We start from the raw sequence: 6394 nt of genomic DNA, 5'->3' as shown, positions 1-6394 counted from the left end.
GGTCTGTGGCAATTACTTTCATACAAAAAAATCAAATAAAAAATATTTGCCCTGGAATAAACATGTCTGTCCTTTCACAATCTAACTCCTTCTACTTATTAATTGATTATTCTGAGCACCCACAGTATCATGATGGTGGAATTTATGTTCTGAAGCTGATATGTTCGAAAAATTCTCCAGTATGAAAGTCTCAGGAGGTAACTGTGTTAGTCTGGAACTTTAAAACAACAAATAGTCCTGTGGCACCTTAGAGATTAACAAATACATATATAGTATTATCAGCTTTCATGAGCAAAACCCACTTCTTCATTTTAAAAATATGTTACCACATTAAACAGACAGATAAACAAACATTATCCCATGGTTTTGAATGCCAGGATTAGCATCTAGGAGGGTTATAAAATAATCAGGGGTATGCATACATTTTTAAGGTAAACTCTTTTGTTTGCATGATCAAATAATAGTTACATTTTATATTTGGGTATATTTTTAAATAAGTGACAAGTTAATTAATGTTTAATAGATTAATGAGAATAGATGTTTTAATAAATGGCTAATAGAATCTAGAAGGCAGGCTGGCCTTAGGGCAAGGTGAGCAAGGTGGTTGCCTTAGGCCCCATGCCATCAGGGCCCTGTGATGCCCGGCGCCCACCCACCCAGCTGCTCACTCACTGCCCTGGCTGGGAGCCACCAGGCCACGCAGTGCAGCCAACCACAACATGCCACCTTGGGCTTCAGAAACTCTTTGGCTGGGCCTGCCAGGAGGTAAATAGGTTGTTTAGAACATGGCTTTCACTGATGTGCTTTTACACTATATATACTATTCGGCTATGACTAGACTGGCAAGGTTTTTCCGGAAATGCTTTTAACGGAAAAGTTTTCTGTTAAAAGCATTTTTGGAAAAGAGCGTCTAGATTGGCAGGACGCTTTTCTGCAAAAGCACTTTTTGCGGAAAAGCGTCTGTAGCCAATCTAGACGCACTTTTCCGCAAAAAAGCCCCGATTGCCATTTTTGCGATCGGGGCTTTTTTGTGGAAAATAAATCTCTGCTGTCTACACTGGCCCTTTTGCACAAAAATTTTTCGGAAAAAGACTTTTGCCTGAACGGGAGGAGCATAGTATTTCCGCAAAAACACTGACAATCTTACATGAGATCGTCAGTGCTTTTGTGGAAATTCAAGCGGCCAGTGTAGACAGCTGGCAAGTTTTTCCGGAAAAGCGGCTGATTTTCCGGAAAAACTGGCCAGTCTAGACACAGCCTTCATGTCTGTATTTGTGCTTGTAACATCTATTACTCATTTTATTCTCTTTATAAATATAGACTTAATATAAAGTGTGGCCCAAATAATTGCAAGATATATGTGCAATTCTGTTTTAAGTCTCAAAATCTTAAGAAATCTATTCCCTTAAACCAGAGAGAAGAAAACAATTCTGTTTTCCCCAGACTTTTTGTCTTTTACCAAAATTTCACCAAATCATTCTTCCGCCCATTCTCTGGACTGCCTCACTGAAAAGCCCCATGAATTGTGTTCAAAACTCTTCTCCTTGTATGATAAAATCCAATATTGATTCATGTTATCTAAACATTCTAGCTTGTGTCTGAGTAAAAATTCTAAGGGCTTTTATAATGTTTATCTCTAAAGTTGAAAAGTTTAATTGTAGCCCACAGCACAATTCTTGTGGAAAAGCCTTAGATTTAAGCTTTTATATTTTTAAACCCCATACTGCCATCAGTGCTTGGAACACATATTTCACAAGCATACTGTTTTCTTTTCACCAAGGCTGGGGAGTAAAGGTTACACAAGGCTACCTTGTAGTTTAAATAAAACATTTCACTTCTATACTCTGACAGTTTATACGCTTTTAGGTAAATGAATAAGCAAGTCTTCAGATTAATGCCTCTATTATCAGTTTAAATATATCACTTTTAGAAAGGAATCTTGCTCAAAGAGATTGAACACATTCTCCGAATGAGACATTAAAGTGAAGTCCTTTTGATCTATAGCTGATATTCTTCCTGATAATATGTAAAGAACTCATGTCACTTTTCCAAATGAGGAGGGTGCAGCCTGGGACTATGAGACTGCTGTGCCCGTTTAACTCAGTATCCTGGGCTCTTTCTTATTGCTAGTGACAAGCAGCAAACCCCTCTGAGAGATTCATGAGTAGCCCTGAGAACATTCATATAACCTAGCTGAGTGTGGAGCTCTCCATGTGGTTGTGCCGAGAGATAACAACACTTGGGCTACGTCTACACTGGCCCCTTTTCCGGAAGGGGCATGTAAATTTCACCTATCGTCGTAGGGAAATGCGCGGGGTATTTAAATATCCCCCGCGGCATTTAAATAAAAATGTCCGCCGCTTTTTTCCGGCTTTTAAAAAAGCCGGAAAAGAGCGTCTAGACTGGCCCCGATCCTCCGGAAAAAGCGCCCTTTTCCGGAGGGTCTTATTCCTACTTTGAAGTAGGAATAAGAGCCTCCGGAAAAGGGCACTTTTTCCGGAGGATCGGGGCCAGTCTAGACGCTCTTTTCCGGCTTTTTTAAAAGCCGGAAAAAAGCGGCGGACATTTTTATTTAAATGCCGCGGGGGATATTTAAATCCCCCGCGCATTTCCCTACGACGATAGGTGAAATTTACATGCCCCTTCCGGAAAAGGGGCCAGTGTAGACGAGCCCTTGGGGTATGTCTAGACTACATTGTTTTTTTGAAAAAACTGCCCTTTTTTCAAAAAACTTCACCTGCATCTACACTGTAATTGTGTTCTTTCGAAATTAAATGGAAAGAACGCAGGGGTTTTTTCAACATTAGTAAACCTCAAATTACAAGGAAGAACACCTTTTTTGAAAGAGCTCTTTCAAAAAAAGGCATGTGTGGACAGGCAACAGGGGGTTTTTGCGCAAAAAGAGCCAATGGAAAAAAGCACAGGTGTTCTGGTGGCTTTTCTGTGAATAGCAATCAGAGCTTTCTTTCGAAAGACCGTCCATGCAGTCTGGATGCTCTCTTTCGAAAAAGCAGAATGCTTTTTTGATCCAGTTTTGAGGTGTGGATGCTCTCTTTCAAAAAAGCTTCTTTTGAAAGAAGCTTGTAGTCAAGACATACCCTTAGGGCATGTCTACACAGCAGGGCTAAAGTCGAACTAAGCTACGCAACTTCCGCTACGTCAACTGCGAAATAGCTTACTTCGACTTTTGACACTGTCTACATAGCAGGAAGTTGAAGGAAGAACACTCTTCTTTTGACTTCCCTTACTCCTCATGAAATGAAGGTTAACATGGCTTGGAGTAAGATGTCCTCTAGCTTGACATTATTTTGAAATAAAGGCTTGTAGTGTAGACGCGCACTATGTTATTTTGAAATAACATAAATTATTTTTGTGTTTTTTGTGTGTCACATAGTGATTCCAAAGTTTCAGCAAGGAACGTTACCTTGGTGTACAGAATCTGGTGATCACTGTGCTTATTTAACAATCTCTTTAGAGTTTCTGCTTTAGAACTAACAAACTCAGGATGATCCAGGAGATGCATTAGTATAATCCACATGTTATATATGATAGGAAGCAAACTACAAGCTCATCCACCAATGTAGCAGTCAGCTCTGCACTCATCCTGCAATGTGTAAAGTAAAGCTTTCAGTTTGTTCACATGTGTGATGGGGTGGAGTAGGCCCTGAAGCCTCCTGCTGGAGGCTTGTGGCCTTGCCACATCCTCCTCCAGAAGAGACAACAGAGATTTCCTCCAAGCAGGCTAAAGTGGCCAGGCTCTGTTCTCAATATCCAATCAGAGCCGGAAGGCCCTATGAAGGCCTATAAAGGGAGCTGGGGAACAGAGTAGCAGTCGGTGTCCCTGGAGACCTCAAGGTGTGTAGATCGGAGACTGGCTGTCTGAAAGAGTGGCAGCACTAAGCACAGCTCAAAGTGGAGAGCTCATTGGAGACTAATGGATGCTATGGGACTCTAAGATAAAGCCCTGAGGTAAGGGTGAGAAAGCTGTCTCCAGGAGGGAAAGCCCTGGAAGCACAGTCTCACTGTGGGGACTAGGGATGTTATAGTGTAGCCGGTTAAATGATTAACTAGTAAGTCAAGTGGATGCTTATCAGTGATCTAAGCTACATGCAACAGTCCCTCCACCATGACTGTGTATTTAAAGTATTTTGAGAGCCAGCGCACAGGCATGCTGGCTCAATCCCAGCTTGTGCTGGGTCTGGTGGCTACTCCCATGGTGGCTCTGCATTTAAAGGAAATGTAAAGGATTTAAATTCAGAGCCACAGTGAGGGTAACTACCAGGACCTGGTACAAGCTGGGATTGAACCAGCCTGTCTGTCCTCAAACTCCTTTAAATGCAGAGCTGAGATTATCCAGTCCAGTCTCCTGCCTTGATGGCAGAACCACACACCATTCCTGACAGATTTGCCTCAGATTCCTAAATGGCCCCCTCAAGGATTGAACTAACAACTCTGGGTTTAGTAGGCCACTGCACAAACCACTGAGCTATCCCTCCCCTCATTCAAAATTGAAAAAAACTATAAGAGAATGTACTGAAGAAGTTGCTGGCAAAGATAATTAAACATTATTTTCTTTCTCTTCAGTAAAAGTTATTGACATTAATTTGTAGAAGTTGGAAAGTAGACACTCAGTCATTTTATATGTGGACTAATGTGGGAAACGAGCAGAGTCTATGTTTTCTCAAAATAAGCTACTCATTAGGTTCTGGTGTAATCACAATTTCTATGAACAAAATTATAATTACAGGTCATTACTAGACCATGCATTTTATATACTCTTTCATTTTGGGCCTTTTTTTTTTTTTTTTGCTAATGCTGTAATGCAATATCTTTCAAAATAGATAAATAGAAGCAAATCAAAAAGTAAAGAGAAATTTTATAGCACTGCAGGGGAAAGAAAAACACTTCCTAGTCTAAAAAAAAGCTTTCATGTTTTCTACGCTTCATGACTGAAATCTTGGCCCCCTGAAGTCAAAGGCAAAACTTCCATTGACTTTAGTGATGCCAGGTTGACCCTATATTATGCATTTTCAATTTACAAAGCTTGATCCTTTTAGAGATTATCAGCAGAGAGAAGAAAATGCAAAACAGCACAAATACAGGCAGTGGCAGTACACAAACCCATTGAATTTGTAGCACTTTTTGAAATAGTTTGAAAATGTGGCGCAACACCAATCTTCCTTTTGAAAATGCATATAGTTAAAGCTGATCTCATCTGCACACTTCCTACAGCACTGTATTTATTTGGGAATGTGGTTTCCGTGTGTTATACCATTTCATTGCCTAAAGTCTGTCTGCAATCAGTTTTTGTCTGAGTGGGAACTGCAGGCCTGAGTTCCTAGAATGTATGACTGCCTAGTGGAATGATTTATTCCATGTGTACTATCATGGCAGACAATAATTATGAATGTTAAGTTTGGACACTTTGGGGGGAATGTAATGTAATCAATATGTAACTGATTTTTCAGACAGAGAGAAAAACACTAGAAAGATAGCTGTGTGGATATAGACATTATGCAGCTTTTGAAGACATGAGTGCATGTGGCACGAAGAAGAAACATCATAAGACACACAGGCACTCCCTGGCTGCGGCCACTGGCATGATTTTGTGGAAATACTTTTACCGGAAAAGTTTTTCCGTTAAAAGTATTTCCGCAAAAGAGCATCTAGATTGGCACGGATGCTTTTGTGCAAAAAGTGCTTTTGCGCAAAAGCATCCGTGCCCAGCATAGATGCGATTTTGCGCAAGAAAGCTCCGATGGCCATTTTAGCCCATCAGGCTTTCTTGCGCAAAAAATGAAGGTGCCTGTCTACACTGCCCCTCTTGCGCAAGAGGGCATATGCCTGAACGGGAGCATAAAAGTATTTGTGCAAGAAGCATTGATTTTTGTACATTACAAAGTCAATGTTCTTGAGCAAATTCTCGCGGCCAGTGTAGACAGGCGGCAAGTTTTTGCACAAAAGCGGCCACTTTTGCGCAAAATCTTGCCAGTCTAGATGCACCCCCTGAGTTATAAATGTCTGCATGTACAAATCCTCAGTTACAGCCTCAGGGGAGCAGACAGGAGGCACAGATGGCAGTGAGCGGTGGATGGAGGACTGCAGCCAGCCCCAAACCCTGGTTGCCCCAGACATTGCCCGCAGGCTCAGCATAGGCTCTGGCCACCCTGAGCCCCACCCCAGCCAACCTCCCCACTCCCACAGACTCAGCAACAGCTCAGACAGCCCCCAGCTCCATCTCCTGGCTGCCCCCTCTATGTGGGCTCTGTGCCCAGCCCCTGTTCAACAGCCTTTCCTTTCCCCAAGCACTGCATTCAATTCAATCTTAAATAAGAAAACTATGTCTTAGGTTTTTTTTCTGCTTTGTTTAATTACTAGTTTTGCAAGAGTGTTA

Source organism: Pelodiscus sinensis, chromosome 1 (assembly GCF_049634645.1).
Source record: "Pelodiscus sinensis isolate JC-2024 chromosome 1, ASM4963464v1, whole genome shotgun sequence".
Lineage (NCBI taxonomy): Eukaryota > Metazoa > Chordata > Testudines > Trionychidae > Pelodiscus > Pelodiscus sinensis.
Note: the sequence above shows the minus strand (reverse complement) of the source record.